The sequence below is a fragment of the Eubalaena glacialis genome, chromosome 6 (genome assembly GCF_028564815.1).
Source record: "Eubalaena glacialis isolate mEubGla1 chromosome 6, mEubGla1.1.hap2.+ XY, whole genome shotgun sequence".
Taxonomy (NCBI): Eukaryota; Metazoa; Chordata; class Mammalia; order Artiodactyla; family Balaenidae; genus Eubalaena; species Eubalaena glacialis.
In genome coordinates, this window is record NC_083721.1 from 144,133,918 (window position 1) to 144,152,786 (window position 18,869).

General features: G+C 41.6%; 1 pseudogene; it reads left to right on the top strand.

The window, feature by feature from the left end:
- Positions 1 to 11,711: 11,711 nt before the first annotated feature.
- Positions 11,712 to 18,391, top strand: LOC133093067 (vacuolar protein sorting-associated protein 72 homolog; annotated as a pseudogene).
- The last annotated feature ends 478 nt before the right edge of the window (positions 18,392 to 18,869 follow it).

Below are 18,869 nucleotides of genomic sequence, written 5' to 3' on the forward strand. Positions count from 1 at the left end.
CAAGGTCTCCATGGTGACCAGAACCACCTGCCCCCTTGGAAGCTCCCTGATGAGCTTACCTCTCCAACAGCTCTCTGCTGCCCCCTTCTGTCCACGGGCCACACTCATGGTTCCCAGACAGATGTTTCCCAGACCTCCATCAATCCAGTTTTAGCATCCCCCTGACTCTTTCTGCACCCTCAGCTTTGTCAGATGGATGGTCTCAGCTAATGTCAACATTACACACTGTCATTTGACAGTCTCTGAATGGATGGCTCTGGAGAGCCCAGGAAAGAGTACTAATCAAGCAGTTACTACCTTAGATATCTTTGGGATAAGGTTTGCTAATTTGAAATGAAGCTGTACCTTATATCCCTTTCCATTTCTGGGAAACACATTTGTGTGTTTGTTTTTTAAAATATATTATGCTGATATCTCTCCAGAAAAGCTCTTTCAGAAGATAGGATCTGAAGGCAACTTATTTCTGGGAAAAAAAAAAAACTATTTGTTTTTTTCCAAGACCAATAAGTATATGACATTAGAGGACCTGGTGTGGGATAGGATGATTCCATCAAATTCCACCATCCATCCCTCTTTACAATTAAATTTTCTTGGTGGGTTGTCTAGTCTGCACTTCATTTCATCTGGAGTTTGTAGAGAAAGATGATTTTCCTACAGGCACAGATTGGATTGGCACAGCTGCTAAAAGACGATAAAATCATTTCAGGGAGAATGGTATAGGCTGCCTTCCATCCAACGATAACCATGAAAAATAAATATGATTTCTCCTAAACATGCATGAGGCCATATCTCCCAGTTATGATGTCCAGAAGAGGGAGTTGCATGGGATTTGGAATCAGTCAGATTGGTGTTGGAATCTTGGTCTCACCAGTCACCAAAAGTAATTTACCTTTGGCAAATTACTTAACTTCTCTGGGTCTCCATTTTCTCTATTGTAAAATGGGTTGTTGTGAGGATTAGATAGGACAACATAATCTAGGGTATCTAGTAGGTGACACTAATTATTAGTTTTTGTTTTCTGTTAGACTGTTACACTACATTATAGGTGAAGCTAAGAAATAGTGTCTGAAAACTCCAAGAATTTCATGCTTATGAATGTAAATTGCTGTACAGTCTCTGGGCTAATGATGAATCCCTGAAAACAGGAAAATAAGCAATAGAATCCTATGAAGGTTGATAGGACAGCTCTAGAACATATCGTGACTATGGTCAAGGTTGATGGTAGATTCTACTCTCTCCAAACTTGTTTCACACCCTCAATTAATATGCAGCTATTGATAGCTTATTATTTTTCTACTGAACTGCAAACTAATGGAAGTCTGTGATAAGTGTCACACCAGAGGTTCAGTGAGTAAGGGGTAATTCAAGAATCAGGAGGAGGAAGATGCCATTTGGCTCCAGAATGAACCAAACTACGCTAACACATAGATTACTTGACCAGCTATGTCTCGACACTCTGTCATAAGTTTTAAAGCTTCAGAAAGGAGACAGACTTGAGCTGAGTCATGAAATTTGGGGGAGAATTCAGATAGCTGGAGAGAAGGGGGAGAATATTTAAGGGAGGGGAGCAGCACACAAAGCCATGGAAAGGGAGATTGGCTGGCTGTGATGTAGGGACAATGAGTATACCTGTGTGGTTGGAGGGGAGTGGGAAGAAAAGTGTTACTGGAACAGTACATTGAGTTAGACTGAGAAAAGTCTTTACTGATAGAGGAGGAATTTGGGAGCCAGTGACCATTTTCAAATAGAAAAATTATATGATACAATGTGATGTCTTGAAAATTGTAATCAGTTTTCTGAGTACCAGTTGGGAGAGTAGAAAGAAGGTAGGTGGGCTCATTAGGAGGCTTGGCCAGAATCTACATAGTTGCAAAGGCTGCGTACAAACTAACATGGTGATGGGAGAATGGAGAGACAGTGGGGCAGAGAGAATCTCCCAGGCCTTGTGAGGGCCTGGGGAAGGGATGGGGTGAGGAAAAGACAGAGAAGACGCAGTGGGTTGCTTCAAAGACAGCCTCCCATGAGCTCCACGTCCTGGAGTTCCTGTCTTTGTGTAATCTCATCCCCTTGAGTGTGGGCTTCTAACCCACAGAAAATGGCAAATGTGATGGGATGTTGCTTCTGAGATTAGGTACAAAAAGACCCTGGCTTCTGCCTTGCTTGCCCTCTTTTGCTCACTTTGATGGAAGACAACTTCCATGGTGTGAGCTAGCCCATAGACTGATATGGTAAAGACCTAAGGGTGGGCCCCAGCCAACAGCCAGCAAGGAACTGAGGCCCTCAGTCCAACAGCCTTTGAATAACTGAATTCTGTCAACAATCTTGTGAGTGGATGTGGAAGTGAATCCTTCCCTACTCAAGGAAGTGGAGCCTGGAGATGACCATGGCCCTGCCTGACACCCTGTGATTATAGCTTTGTGCTGCATAACAAACTACCCCCAAATAAAATAACATACCTGCATTATTTCACAGTTTGTGTGGGTGAGGCATCTGGGTCCTGTCTGGCTTGGGGTCTCTCACAAGGTAGCGTTAATATCAAGGCTTGACTGGGAAGGATCCACTTCCTCGCTCAGTCACATGGTTGTTGGCAGAATTCAGTTCCTCATGGGTTGTTGGACTGAGGCCTCAGTTCCTCACAAGCCGTTGGCTGGAGGCCTCGGATCTTTGCCATATGGGTCTCCCCATAGAGCATCTACAGTATGGTGGATTGCTCTACCGGAGTGAGCAAGTGAGAGAACACTGGCAAGATGGAAGTCAGCCTTTTGTGACCTTATCAGGGAAGTGACAGGCCATCACTTTTGCTATAGACTGCTCTTTAGAATGTGTTAGAATCCTTTAGCCATAGGTCTGGCCCATTTTCAAGGGAAGGAGCTCACACAAGCGCATTAATACCAGGAGGTGAGGATCACTGGGGACCGTGTCAGAAGCTGCCTACCACAGCAGCAGTGATTTATCGCAGTTTTTGTGGTCTTTCCAAAGAGCTTTAGGCTCCTGGAGGGGGCTTGTGCTTTGTACATAAGTGCTTAATAAATATTTACTGAATAATGAGATGACGCTTGCAAAAACTCCTAGAGGTCTCTGAACAGTAATTTTCAACTTAGATGTTAAGGCACTGATGGTCTCTTCAATTGATCAACAGTGTAATGGGGATATAGTGAATTTCTGGGACAAAATTCTCACCCTAAGTACAAAAACCGAATTTACTTCATTGGGTGTAAGAACTCAGGGCTGACCTGTACAGTTGTGCCATGTACAAAAATGCTTGGCTGAGGGCACGAGGGTGCCTAATCCAGTTCATAATCCACTCACCGAGCTGTGCCCTGGCACGGGACTGCATCAGTGTAGACGGAAGCATGCCTTTTGGAAAGATGTCCACCCAGAAGGGGTACTTCTGTGTAAGCAGCGCAAAGGCCACACCTGTGGTTCTCTAAGGAAGTGTCAGCCTTCATCCCCCTCCTCCTATTTGCTTTCACCTGTTCTCCTTGAACTATACCCTCTGAAATGGGCTTGAGGCAGGAAGGGGACAATGTTCCATCCACACCTGACGTTGGAGAGGATCAAGTTCTGTTTGAGGAGGCCTTTGAGAGTCCAGGAGAGAAGGAGCTATACAAATGCAGGCAAATTCCATCCTCCCTGTTAAATGGCCAAGAAAATTCCATGATACCACCCTCTCCCTGAGTGCTGGGTCTGACCTGACAATAGCAAACAAACAGCAAGCTGTGATCTGTTTATAATTCCAAATGAAAATCCACCCCAAATAGAGGTGAGAAGGAGAAAAAGCAGCTCAGCAACAATGTGTACTTTGGCTGAGGACCCCAGGAAGCCTTGCTTCTGTGAACCTCAGCCCATCTCCCTCCCCTTCTCATGGTGACACCTGAAAAGCTCAGCTCACACTCCTGGAATGGTTGTGTATTGAGGATAAGGATGTTGACAATAGGGTTTAAGCTGCATAAATAACTGCAAATTGCTGTTCGGCCCCAGCAACTGCCAGCAAAACAAACAAACAAACAAACAATACAAAAACAAACAAACAAAAAAATGAGGAAGGAGATGATATTTGGAGCATAAGTTGTAGGGAGGGGGAGCCAGCAAGTAAGTCACGTGGAATCTGGCAACCAGCTCTGGGTGTAAAAGACACTTTGACAAGGTGATCACAGGCCACCCACAGTTGTTAGGGAGCTATAAGAAGTTATTTTGACAGGACATGTGACACCCTTCAAATAGAGGAATCAAAGCCCCAAATGATCAGGGATATGTTACAGGAAAGTTCTAGTTTAAAGAACAAGCTACTCTAATAACTGAGGGATAGCACTAATGGGGGCTCAAATATTCATTTTGTAACTTCCAAGTACTTCTGTTGGCGGTGGTGTGCGGGGCAAGAAAGAAGGAATGACAGAAATGTGGTTTATAGGAACAAGGGAAAATGCCACGGTGGCTGTCATTTTGTGCCCCTCCATTCTCTGGCTTTCTCCCGGCACCATTTTCAATGGCTTCACCAACACTCTTCCTCAAAGAACCCTGCCAGTGTGCTTCCCAGGATGCAGCCAAGGCGAGAAAGACTAGACCAGCCACACGTGTACTTCCTTGGGTCAGGGTCAGGTGTTTGCATACAATCCATCACTTACCCCAGCCTCTTTGGTTTCTATCCTTTCCAACATACACCTCACCTCTTGGTTCCACTTTCCCATGCATGCTGCTGAGCCTTTGCTTGAAACCAGTCTTCTTCTTTCTCAGTCTTCTTTTGAATCACACCAACTCCAGAAAGGCATTTTTGTTAAATGTAGCAGAAGAGTTTTAAGTGAGAAAAAAAAATAAAGAATTCACTGGATAGAATACTTGTTGAATAAAGGAATGAGAACACAGATGGAGGTTAGGGAATTCCAGACTCTGGTGCATCTCCATTGATCTGTGTGCCCGGCACTCTCCCCACTCCCTGCCAAAACCTTCTTTGGAGAACCATTTCCCCCTTCTCTTTCAAACATGTGTAGAAGATGTAGTTTTCTTGCATGGTCACACTTGCTGGTCACAGATTATTGGTGTGGGAGTGGCCATCTCAGTAAAACTGGGTGTATCAGCTAGCTTATGCTGCCTAACAAATTACATCAAAATATGATGTCTTAAAATAAATATTTATTTTTCTTCAAGAGTCTGAGTGTTGGCTGGACTTCTCTGCTTCATGCTTCAGGTCTGCAGATTCCTGGGATGGCTCTGTTCAATGCATTTTCATCCTGGGACCCAGGCTGATGGAGCAGGACCTACCTGTGGAAAGTGTTTCTCACAGCAATGGCAGAAGTGTAGGACGGCAAGTAGAAACATATGATGATTCCCCCTTTGTGTGCTCCTGCTGCTTGCTCTCTGATCTTGCTTGGGCAAGTTTATTTCCCATTTTTCTACAATATTCTTCCTCTGTGAGGTTGGATGGAAGAATTAGAGAGTAAGGTAGGAGGTCCTACTCAGACATTATCAAAGAGATGCTCAGAGGTATTTAGAGAAAGAGAGAAAAATTCACTTGCAAAGAGTGCAAGGGAGCCAGACTTCAGAAAGACTCACTGGTCTATCAAAAACATAACTAGTATTTAAGGAAAAACTGGAAAATTAATCTATTCATGGTGAACACAGCAACTTGCTCACATGATGATCATATCCACCAAGGTCATGATACATCTTCAGACACCAGCTTAGCCAAAGTTGGGGATAAAATTGTTTTTGTTGCAGAGTTTACAGGAAATACTCAAGGATTTTTTATTTGGGGGACTAGAAGCATACGAGATGATCTTGATGGTTTTAAAATAGGTCTACACATTCTTTGGAACTATCCCTTCAAAAGGTAGAGCCTAATTCTTCTTTACTTGATTGTGGGCCAGACAATGAATTGCTTCTAAAGAACAGGATGTGGGAGAAGAGATGGTGTGTAGCTTTCAAAATTAAGTCATTAAAGGCATTGCAACTTCCACCTTGCTTGTTCTTGGATCACTTTCTCTGGGGGAAGCCAGCTGTTGTGTCATGGGGACACTCAAGGAACCCCTATGGGAGGGTCCATGTGGTGAGAAACTGAGACCTCCTACCGGCACTAACTTGTCGGGCATGAGTGAGCCACCTTGAAGGCAGATCCTCCCGCCTCAGTTAAGCCTTCGGATGACTTCAGCCCTCAACGACATTAACTGCAACCTCATGAGAGACCCTGATGCTGAACCACTCATCTAAGCCCCTCCTGGATCTCTGACCCAAGAAACTATGTGAGATGATAAGTGTTTATTGTTTTAAGCTGCTAAGTTTGGGGGTAATTTGTTATGCAGCAATAGAAAACTAATACAATGAGCCTATTGGTTTTGGTTTATCACAGCGTGTAGAGTGTTGTGGTGGTCGTTATTTTTGATTGTGTTATGTAAAATGCTCAGATATTGGAAGAAAGACAGAGTGTCTGGCCAAGTCTCTTAGTAGTCCAAGTCTCTTTCTAAGGTTCTGCATTGGAATATAATGCACCAGTGCCTTCTGTAAGAGTTTAACTTACATTCCTACAAGCAATATATGAGACTGAATGCATAAATGAAAACAATGTGCTATCTGTGTACTAGGAATTCATTTACCCTCAATGACCCTTATAGGCAGCAAAAAACTGGCCTGGCAATATAAGGCATTGTGGTAAAGTAGGATGAAGATTGATGCTTACTGGCTCTGTTGGGATCAATTTAATCACCAGACATCATAGGCTGAGTGTCCAAGACTGTGAGCATTCCAAAGATCTATACAAATGTTTGAGAAGTGAAATAAATAATTTTTTTACCCAGCTGTTTATTGATGGACATTTATTTTGTTTCCAGTCTCTTGTTGTTAGAAATAAGGCTGAAGTGAGTAACTTTGTACATATGTCATTTTATCTGGGTACTAGTATATCTGTAGGATAAATGCCTAGATGAGAAAACGCTGGGTCAGTAGTTTCATGAATTTGTGATTTTGATAACTATTACTGAATTGCCTGTTTTCCCTCAGCCTTACCAATAGAGAGTGTTATCATACTTTTGAATGTTTGCTAGTCAGATAAATGCGCCCTTTGTGTTTGAGGAATTCATAGTCTTGTCTGGGAAAACACTATCACTTACTTAATTTATGCTTTATTGTTACAAAAGGAGTCTGAGGACAACTTTAAAAAGATAAAAATATTTATTTTTGCATGCATATGTGTGTGTGTTTCAAAATGATTCTGAGGACACCTATAAAGATATTTATAACAATACAGGAAAAAAACATACAGAGATTGGAAAATTAAGTAAAGAGTAAAAGTGGGAATGGAATTCTGATAAAGATTTGGTTATGACACAAATGCTTATGTCATTACTATGTAGTTGCTGAGAGAGTATTATAAATTTGACTCTGAGTTCCCTGGCAGCCAATATAAAGATGGAAACATGGTTAGTTATAAGAGCACAGTGAATATAATATTAATAATATATCTATAATCTTTAAGCCATTGTATTATGGTGACACTTTATTTACCCCAATTAATTTTAGGTAGGTATATTATTATTATTGTCCTCATTTTACAGATGAGAGCCTGAGGCACAGGTAGTTAAGTAACTTGCCTATGATTGTGTAGCTAATTAATAAGAGGTACCTTGTTTTGCATTTAGACAGCATGGTTCCAGAGACCACATTTTAAATTATTATGTTATTTTTAGTGACCTCTCAACTGAACATGAGCCATTTAGGCAGTGGCTGTGATGAAAACATCTTAATTTTCAGACATTTATTATATGTTTCCATTCTGTGAACTACTCATATGTAGGATATGATTTGATATGATATGATATGACTGCTAAGTGCTGGAGCTGCATTTACCACGTGACGTTATCCCTCCATTCTGGGGAGGGGTTTAGATTAACCCTTAGAGCTTGCCTCTTTCTTGTCTTTTTGTCTAACTTTTATGGCTCTTTAAGGCCTTTGAAAGCCTAAGACAATTGTCATTCTCCTTCTCTGCCCCCATCTATCCGGAAGGGGATTCCCAGAACAAACTGTGTTCAAGTTATATGTATCTTTTAGGTCTCATTTAGGAATACTGGAGTTCAAAGCACTGGTCTAAGGCCAGTCTTCCAATTTGCCAGTTAAAGGAAGTTTCTGAACACGTTCGTGGTTGGCCATTCATTGTACTGCCCCAGGAAAGACATCAGAAGGGTTTTTATGTCTATTAAGGTTGTCAAAAATTGGTATAAGAATACAGATTTTCCTGTCTTGTTAAATCTGTCCAAACTCAGTCAACAGAGACCTAGACAATATAATAAATGACACTTTATACAAAAGAAGAATTGCCAAACAGGTAGGCACAGTGAAGCCATGATCATTACCTCTTTGAAAATTCTACCATGACCTCAATGTGCCTTTTTATTAGCTTTATACACACTGTGTGCCTTTCAGAATATTCCATAATCAATATTCTCTCCTTCAGCTCCCTGAGAAAATAGAGATATTCAAATCATGTCTCCATGAATATCTACGGAGAATAATCACAATGTCTAAGATGCTTCTTGGGGAAAAAAGCATCCTCACAATTTCTGTAGGAACAGAAATACTATGATGTCTCTGGCTGGTAATAGTTCATATGACAAAAATGGTCACTAAGATGTCAACAAGTCAGCTCTTGATATCCAAACTGTTAGGGATTGCCTATTCAGATCTGTCTTCCAGAAGAAATAATAACTATAGCACTTTTCTTTCAATGATACTTCACAGTTTTCAAAATACTTTCATTGGTGGTGGTGTAGAAGGCACGGGAAATGTCTTGTAGGAGCTGGGTATTTTTATCCTGAGAGTCAGATTATGGGTTCCTCCTCCACACAGTAAAAATTTGCTGTTCTGTGTTAGTCATTAAGGTATTATCTCTAAGCTCCAAACCTGTCCTTTGCTTTGTGATCCTGAAGCTGGGGCTCTGCAAAACACATGCGGCTTTGTAAATGGATTGCATGTAGGCTCTGTCAATAGGGGGCACTAGAGGAAGACTGCAAGGTCCTTTCTGTTCCTGTGACTGTAACCCCAGCCATGCTTGTTCACCCAGGTAGGGGCAATTTGCCGTTTCTCTAGCACTTGTAAAACCTTCACTGTGCTCTTTTCAGAGATGCCAGCTCCACTTGCCTGGAGTGCCCTCCTCAGAAGTCTGGGTCCCAGCCACCAGGACCCTCCTCTGAACTCAGGGACACCAGGAACAGGTGAGCAGTGCCCCCTCCTCCGAGGCCTGAGCTTCAATTCCATGGAGCCCCTTTTCGAAGTCAGTTTTAACAATTTGAGTTTTAATAATTTCAGTCTCTTCTCTTTATTCCCTCAGTCCTAGGGGCAGTAGCTGTTTCCTGAAGTTGTTACCTCCAAGATACCTTAGAGTTCTTTCTAACTTTTAGTCAGTTAACAAATATATTAAAATTTCTGTTTGAATAACTGGTGTCGTTTTTGCCTTCGGAGTAGATTCTGACTGATACATGTTCCGCATTCAGGCCTCAGAGAAGTGTCTTGCTAACGCTGATGTGACCTCAAATTCATGATGTAAAGATCAAATGGGGGTGCTGAAAAATAATTCTTTTGACTTTGTAAGATCCATTCACATGCTAGCAAGGAAAAGTTTGGATTGACGACAGAATGGATAAGAATGACAAAATCCTTTGAAAGTCTGTAGGACTGCAATGTTCAGGATTGGGCATATTGGGAAGAGGGTGAAAAAACTCAAGACAGGGTAACCTGTGTTGTTGCTTCTTTAGGAGCTTGCTCCCAGCTCTACGGTCACTGCTATGAGACTGACTGATTACTTTGTAAGTTCATGTTATAGCAAACTCTAAACTGTTGCATGCTGTAGAAATGTAAGGGCCAATCATTTTCAATAGTTGGAGAATTTTAGGCATCACCAAAAAAAGTTTATTGGGAGGAAGGGGAATTTTCCTGCATCCCTGAAAATTGTCTAAATGGTGGTAACCTACCATACCTACGTGCAAAATTGGCCCTGATTTTCATGTTATTAAAGTTCGTGAGGTTTTCATAGATTCTTTTTTTTTTTTTTTTAAAGGCGCTTTCTAAATTGCATTTTTTAAAAAGTATTTGTTTATTTATTTATTTATGGCTGTGTTGGGTCTTCGTTTCTGTGCGAGGGCTTTCTCTAATTGTGGCAAGCGGGGGCCACTCTTCATCGCGGTGCGTGGGGCCTCTCACTATCGCGGCCTCTCTTGTTGCGGAGCACAGGCTCCAGACGTGCAGGCTCAGTAATTGTGGCTCACGGGCCCAGATACTCCGAGGCACATGGGATCTTCCCAGACCAGGGCTCGAACCCGTGTCCCCTGCATTGGCAGGCAGATTCTCAACCACTGCACTACCAGGGAAGCCATAGATTCTTATTTGTATTCACTTCTTTTCATTAATATTTATAGTCTAAAGAAAAATCTCTAAAATCACCCAGTAAATATGTGAATATGTTTAATTAATTAATTAATTAATTAATTAATTAATTAGGGTCGTGCCGAGTGGCTTGCGGGATCTTGGTTCCCCGACCAGGGATTGAACCCGGGCCCCGGCAGTGAAAGCCCCGAGTCCTAACCACTGGACCACCAGGGAATTCCCATGCGTAATTTTTTTTTAACAATTATCAGTATAGAAGCATTTAGAATAAAAAAGTGCGATGGTCTTTTAATTGTCTCCCAACACCTATTATGTGTCGTATCTCCTTGAATCCTCTAACAACCTTGAGAGACAAGTACCGTTAGCCCCATTTTACAGATATGTGCATTGGCACTCAAAGATTTGTCCAAAGCAACCCAGATATAGATGGACAGTTCACACCTATTTTCCTGGCACTATTCCAGTTTATGACTGTTTTCCAGAGACATTATTTAAACACTCCCTTTTGCTCACAAATATCCTGATTTGGATAATAAATTATATGGTCACCTGATCCAACTAGTAAGTGAAAGAGCTGGGATTTGAGCTCAACCAAGTCCTATGTGTTTTCCACTGCTGTACACTGCCTTAGAGCCTCCTAAGCCAGTTAGAACTTGTTGAATTTCATGGTACAAGAAGTCTGCACCACTGGAATTGGAGCAGATATTCCAGGTTATCAGCCTAAACTTCTTAGGAGGCTACAGAGAAATCAGATCTTTCTAGGCTATTATTTCTGAAAACTATGCAAATAACCTTAGAAGATACATCAATTAGCAGAAAACAAACCTCAGACTGGCTTAAGTAGAAAAGGAGACTTATTGGCTCATGTAATTGGAAGTTCAGGAGTTGGGTGAGTTTCACTATTGGTTGGTCCAGTTCAGTGATATTATCAAAGACCTAGTTTTAGTGTTTTTTCTTCCCTCTTTCACTCTACTATCCAGTTCTAGCTTTATTCCATGACTGACTTTCTTTGTGGTTGTAAGGTGGCTGCCAGTGGTCATCAAGGTGACATGTTTCCACTTTCACATCCGGATAGAGGAGAAGGTACCTTTACCCCTAACCAGTGAACAAAAACCTTGTTCTTTGCATTGTTTGGACTAAACTGAACCAATGATGGTGAATCGATGCTACGTACTGATTGGTTTACAGTTGGATTACTGATCATTCCTAAACCAATTGTCATGTCCAGGTTGATGTGGAGGTGGAGTGGGATTATTCTGATTTGGGCATTAATCAGGACTCACCCACTTCTGTGACTGGGGATGAAATTTATGGCTCCCAAAGCCCATGAATGGTATGAGGAGCCCATGAACCTGGAAAAGGGGGAGTGGATCCTGGGTAAGTTATCAGTGAATGTCCACTGGCTACCCAGCACCCAGGCATACCCTTCTTTCCATTCATCCTCTCAGAAACATCCATGTTTCCCCAATAGAGACAACCCAAAGATTTGGTGCATTAGCTCCAAGTTTTGATTTTTTGGGTGATGTGGGGTCCACTCCATCACATCTGGGTGAAACTTCTCATAGTCTATTAGTACAAGGCTATTGGTAATAATATGTTACCCATATACAACACAACCCATAGAAACCCCATGATGAAGAAAGAATAGGATAACTGGAAAAGTGAAGAATGAGAAACAACACATAATGGCCATTAGACCACAATGATATCATTCCTGCTGGACAGAAATGGTGAGAACTGCATTCTAATAGTGAATTCTATGGAGGACCATGTTGGCTGCCCAGGGTCTTCTCTTTGGGAAGCTATCCCTTGTCCATTATTTTCCTTGGCTTTATCCGATAAGCAACATGGTATTGGGGTTAAAAGTAAAGGCTTTGGAGTCAGAATGACTGGGTTCTAATAACTGGCTTTTCTACTTTCTAATTGTCTGAACTTGGGCAAATTTCTTAAACTCTTTGCACTTCAGTCTCCTCAGATGCAAAATGAGGTTAATAATTGTCCTCGTCTTTTAGGATTAGCAAGCATGTAAAGAGGGAATGAATGCATGCAAAATGCTTAGAACATTGCTTCACATACATCAAGTGCTCAAGACATGTTATGATGATTTCAGGTGGGCCTTGGGGAGGATGATCTTTCTGAGGGTTTCTTTGACAATAGAGCTTCCTTCATTGCTTAGTGGACTTCTGGCCTAATTGCTTCTAGTAAGTTCCACAGTCAGATGTCTGCTAGTCAGAGATCAGATTCATAGTCCTTGAGCTTGGCAAGTATATTTTTTGAGCCTAGGTATTAGCTTACGTGGAACTGGGCATAATTTTCTATCCTATTTGTGCAGAAACAAAAGTATCTCAGATCATTTCACTAATGTGTATGACTACCTAGATCTTGTTTCTTTTCTTTCTCTTGAACCAAACCTTCCACTAAGAGTACCCATTGTGAGCTATGTCCATGGTGGATATTTGCCAAACATTATGTCAACCATCAGGCAAAGCTGGAAGGGTAAACCCACAGTCTCCAGTGCTCAGCCACTCTGCTCTACTGAGGTTGGTGTTGTCTTGGCTGACTGTACATTTGTGGGCCTTATATCATCTTTATCTTTTCTTAGCCAGGTTGACAGAGGCAGTTCATAGACAGATGAATACCTCATGACAACATGTCAACCACCCACAAAATAGGCATCTGTTCTGTTCACGGCGTTATACCAGCCATCATCCCCTTCCATTGCCATGACTCCAACTCCAGCTCAAGTTTGAGCTGCTCTTTAAGACTTTTCTTTTATAAAGATCTATGGGGAGAAAATGTGAAGACAGACCTAGACATTTATAGAAAGGCTTTATTTTGTACCTATTTTCATGTATCACCCAGACAAAACATGAATTCTACTTTCCCCCATTTTCATATAAAACTACATACACCACACTGTACATGTAAAACAAATTTGGAAAGGAGCCTCAAGCTGGCCTCTGAAATTGTGTAAGCAATTATCACATTTTTGTGCGCAAATGCAGTAATTATATGTGTAATTTGGCAGCTGGGTTTGAAAATTTGGCCTTAAGTGGAACATAGACAGGAAAAATAAATGTTGGAAAATGCCAATATTTTATAAAGATTTTGAATCAAATAATGGTGAAATTATTGCAAGCCATCTTAATTTTTAATTATAATGATCATTACACAATATACAATAATTTTTTTGAGGAAGAAAAGAACTATAGATCAATTGCCCATCGTTTTTGTCAGAAAAAAATGCCTCAATTCTTAGGGAAGATAATTGTATTTTTCAGAGGTTATGGTACATATTTCAAAGGCTTTTTTTTCTTATGAAGAAAAGATAGTGATTGCCTACTAGTTTGAGTTCTATGACATATTTTACTATAAGAAGAAAAGGACTCTTTGTACTGATTACTTTAGAGGAAAAGTAGTATTAACTCTGTGCTTTATTTGAGCTAGTAATCTAAAATTAGACAAAGCTTTCTTTTTAAGCATTTAAGTTTTGCAATATGAGATTATAGCCCAAATGAAGAGTAACTTAGATATCTTTGATCTAGATTTAAGTTGAAATTTTATAGTAAAATCATAGTTTTTATATTGTCATCGAGATTGAATCTAGTGCACATGGCTTTTTCATGTGGTTATGAGCGCTGGTGACTTGGAGATGATGTAAGGAAGACCCTGGAGCAATGTTATCTTCTGTGGTTAGTAGGGTAATGGAGAGGTTAACTCTGAAGGCTCTGGAGCCAGCCAACCTGGATTCCAGTCCTGGCTCTACCGCTCTGTTAGCCCTGTGACCTTGAGTCAGTTACTTAATCCTTAGCCTCTCTGCATCTTAGTCTCCTCACCTGGTAAAATGGGAGTTGTAACATGCCCACCAAATAGAGTCATCGCCAGGGCAGAAGGAGACAGTCATACATGGTAGAGTGTCTGACACTGGTAAGCCTCAAACATGATAACCATTTTTGGTTTTGATCATCATTTGTGGCTCAGTGTTGAGCTCCAGTCATGACTAAGTGAGAAGGAAGGCTCTTCCAGCTCAGAAATGCAACATGAGGGCAAGAGACAGTCAGTGTATACAGAAAAGTCCATGGGAAATCCAGGTTCTCCATGGTGAGGCAATGTCCCCAACAGCATGATGAAGGAAGCCCACGGTGTGGGCAGAGCTCAGTTATGGGACTTTATTTCGACTCTGTAGCAAACTATTGAGAGTCTGCTAGGACTGTGCTAAACTAGGGGATAAAGGAAGATGAATAAAGTCTCTCTCTCAAGGAGCCTGCAATCTACAGGAGGAATGAGATAAGTGCCTGCATGACTATAATGCATGATGCAACACAGTCAGTGCCAGGGCAAATAAACAAACAAGATGCTCTGGGCATTAAAAAAAAAAGGGAGAGAGAACATGCAGGTAAGTTTTTTTCCCCTTCTTCTAAAATCATGTAAATCTTCTTAGAATAGGTTACTTTTGAGGCAGGTATTGAAGGTTGTGGAGATTTTGGTTAAGCAGACATAATAGGGCTGGTATGAATCCAGTGAAGAAAAGAACATAAATGAGGCAGAGAGGAGGGAAGAAGGGGGCACCCAAGAACACCTGGGACATCCAACATGGTGGGGGGTCATGGAAATAGACTGTTAAAGGAGGCTTGGCTGGATTTGGAGAGCCTTTGAATGATATGGTGAGAAGTTTGGCCTTAATTTAGTATCCAACAGGCAGCTCTGAAAGAGCAAGATCTTCAACAGATCTGATGTGCATCAGAGAATCACTTGAAGGTTTTGTTAAAACACATATTCCTGACCCCTTACCCAAAGATTCTGATTCAGTAGGTCTGGGATGGAGCCTCATAATTTGCATTTCCAATGATCTCACATGTCACACTGATGTGGTGGTTTCACAGAACACACTGAATAGCCCTGACATACGGCACATGGCCTTCCAAAATGTTTTATTTGCAGGTCCCTATTAGTAAAAAAAATCCAGTATACCTCCTCACTATATGTATATTTATTTATTTCTAAATTATAGACAAACTACTGTGTCAATACCTGTTATGCATATCATAAAGTCTATACCATTATAACCCAAAGAGGCTGAGCTCATGATGAAATATGCAATTATGGTTTTATTTTTATTTTAATTAGTAATGGTACAAAAGTCTTTTTGCTCTCACTGAAATTACTGTTAAATTTGAATATGCTTCACTGTTTTCTGAAACTTAAAATTTTTCTGATACAACCATTTAAATGTCTTTCTTAATTCACTTTTTTTCAGTACTTTGTTGTAGTGGTTTTTGCAATTGAGGACTGTATCTCACAAAGGCACATAAATCCAAATGGAAAAATTTCCTTTATTGGCTGTTTTAAATAAATTCCATTCACCAATTATGGAAAGGCTTTTGTTAAAATGTGGCTAGTAGGTTTCTGTCTTCTCTGATGTCAATCAGTTGTTCTTGCAAAGAGATAAATAGGTTTTACCATTTTTCATTGTTATCAAAATTCCACTGAAATTCTTTGTTTGGAAGAGTTAAAACTGGTTACAAAAATCTTATTTCCAAGGTTTTAGAATGTGCTGATATGAGATTTTAAAAAATAGATGATATATTTACTAATCTAGTTTTGTATCCAAATTACATAACAATGGACATCTTTCTATATATCTTTTTCCAATGTGCTCTGTCAGTAGCCTGAGTTTCTCTCTTTTCTTCTTTTTCAGAAGAAAAGGTAGTTCCTTCTTATTTACTATTGAAACATTACTTCAACCTTGAAGAGACAGATTGTGTTATTAATGTCATTGTTATTGTCATTTAAAAAATACTTGATAGGTAGCATGTTATTGATAGCCTGCTTGTCATCATAGAAAAGCTTAGCATGTCTGGAACACTTGTCTTTCTGTAAATATATGTTTTTAGCCCTTTTGAGTACTTTGCCATAAGCAAATCTCTGTGTTGTAGAAAATATGTTCATGGTTACTTCCCATTTCAATTTGTTCCTAAAGAGTCAACCATATTTTAAAGATTAAAAAAAGTAAACTTAAATTAACCACACTGATGGTGTTCTGTGCTTGCCTGTGTAGAGCAGGGTGAATGAATGTCACATATGATCTGCCTCAGTAATCTTAGCCAAAATCCTTTAAAACAGTTGGTAAAAGGAGTGGCCCCATTACTTACACAGCTTTACCATTAAAGAAGTAATTTACTGTTGAGAATATATCTCATGCCTATATTTTACCTTTGACGGTTTGAAAAAAAATGAAATTCTTCATGTATTTTATTATTGAAACACAACCAAGCAAAAACCATATGCTGAGACATGGTAAAATAGAAATAGGGATACTTTCATTATATATCAAACTTCATAACACTGTGTAATTTGTCCCAATTCTTGATTTAAAAATAATTTCCAGGCTGCCAGCGGCCTGCAGGTAGAGGTGTGGGCTCTGAGCTCCAAGGACCATGCTGTGTGACCAGTGGCTGGAGGAGGTGCAGGGTCCACGAGCGGTTGGAGTTTGGGGGGCTGGGCCCTCAGAAGACCTCAGGGCGCCAGCTCTCTGGGCTCCTGAGGGCAAGGGGGGAGGATGAGCTCTACCAGATAGCTTATGGGGTTTCACAGAGGACTCAGGAGATGATGAGGACCAAGGGGACCAGTCAGACACAGAAGATGCAGTGGACTCTGACTTTGACGTGGAGAAGGGGACTGAACACTCCGGTGATGGAGAATAGCCAAGAAGGAAGCATGGAGCTGCCATCAAGGAGGATAAGAAGGGCTTCCCTGGTGGCGCAGTGGTTAAGAATCCGCCTGCCAATGGAGGGGACACGGGTTTGAACCCTGGTCCGGGAAGATCCCACATGTCGTGGAGCAACTAACCCCGTGCGCCAGAACTACTGAGCCTGTGAGCCACAACTACTGAAACCCGCACACCTAGAACCCGTGCTCCGCAACAAGAGAAGCCACCGCAATGAGAAGCCCGTGCACCACAACGAAGAGTAGCCCCCGCTCGCCGCAACTAGAGAAAGCCCGTGGGCAGCAACGAAGACCCAAGGCAGCCAAAAAATAAATAAATAAAATAAATAAATTTATAAAAAAAAAAAAGGAGGATAAGGAGCCTCTCAAGAGCTTGAGGCCTCAAAATGTCAGCAGCACCTGGGCTGGTGGCGCTCAGAAAAGCCGAGAAGAGAAGGCACTGCTCCCACCAGAGCTACAGGACAGTGCCTCTGGCCGTGGGAAGTTCCTGCGTCCATCTACAGCTGTGCACACACCACATTCCTTCAGGTACAGGAGAATCAGGGCCGGTCACGGGGGCGAGAGGGGCCCCACTGGGAGTGGAGGAGCTGCTCGGGGAGGCCAAAGTCACAGAGGAGCTTGACTGACATTCACTGGAGACACATGAGTGGCCCGAGGCTGACGGAAAGAAGCAGGTTCCCAAGAGGCGGAAGTGCCCGGGGTCCATCACCACCTCCCATTCAGTGACAGTGCCACTTGTTGGGGACCCAGGCCCTAAAGAAAAGGAAGTCGACGTAAAAGGACTTGATCCTGCTCCCACAGCTTCTTCAGGGACTCCCGGTGCTGGCCCTGGGCCCATCAACCCTCCTGCTTGCGTTCCACGTGCCTTCATCACTTTTAGGGACACACACACATATACCTATACACACCCATATATATATATACACATATATATAGGATGAATTTCACTGTTAATGAAAATAAATGTAAATCTATATTTTAAATGGTCTTCTGGATAGCTTTGAATTTTAGGGATGAGGGGACAGTTGAGGAATGGTTCCTCCAAGGGCGGTCCCCAAAGGTCCCTGTTGGAGAGGTCTGCCCAGTGACCCATCGCCCGGCCCTAAACCAGGACCCTGTTACAGACATCCGCCACGCCACTGCTCCAGCTTCAAGATCATCCCTGAGGCCTACAAAAAGTACATCACTGTCAGTGGGCTTCTGCCCACTGCCTCAGCCCTGGGAACCTGGTCCATCACCTCCTGAGCCCCTCTAAGGTTCTGGGCCCTGAGCCATGCGCCAGAAAATTGTCATCAAATGAAGCGATGTCTTGTCCTCAGAAACCTCTTTCCTGCTCTGACTTGGGGCTCTTAATGTCTCCCCCCACCCCCTCACTTTCCGCTTCTCCTGTCATCGCTGATTTTTGTCCAGCCCTTTCCTGTATTTCTTTCCCCATCTTTTCCCTTAGTTCCTACGGGTTTTGTTTGTGTTTTTTAATCTAATAAAAGAGAAAGATGAAAAAACAAAATTTCAGCAATGTTCTCCATGCATCTTATCGAGATGGGTTCAGATTCCACTGAAATTCTTTGTTTGGAAGAGTTTTAATCTGGTTAAAAAGTCCTGTATTTTCTGACAAAGGTGTCCATGTTGGTTTGTACCATATCATTTTGTATGTATTATTTCAGCACTCACCAAAGCAAAAAAAAAAAAAAAAAAAATAGGATATCTGTAATTGTACATAGCCTTTTGCTTCTCACTGTTAAAAGGAAATTACATGTTTCCTAAAATTTTGTAAGACA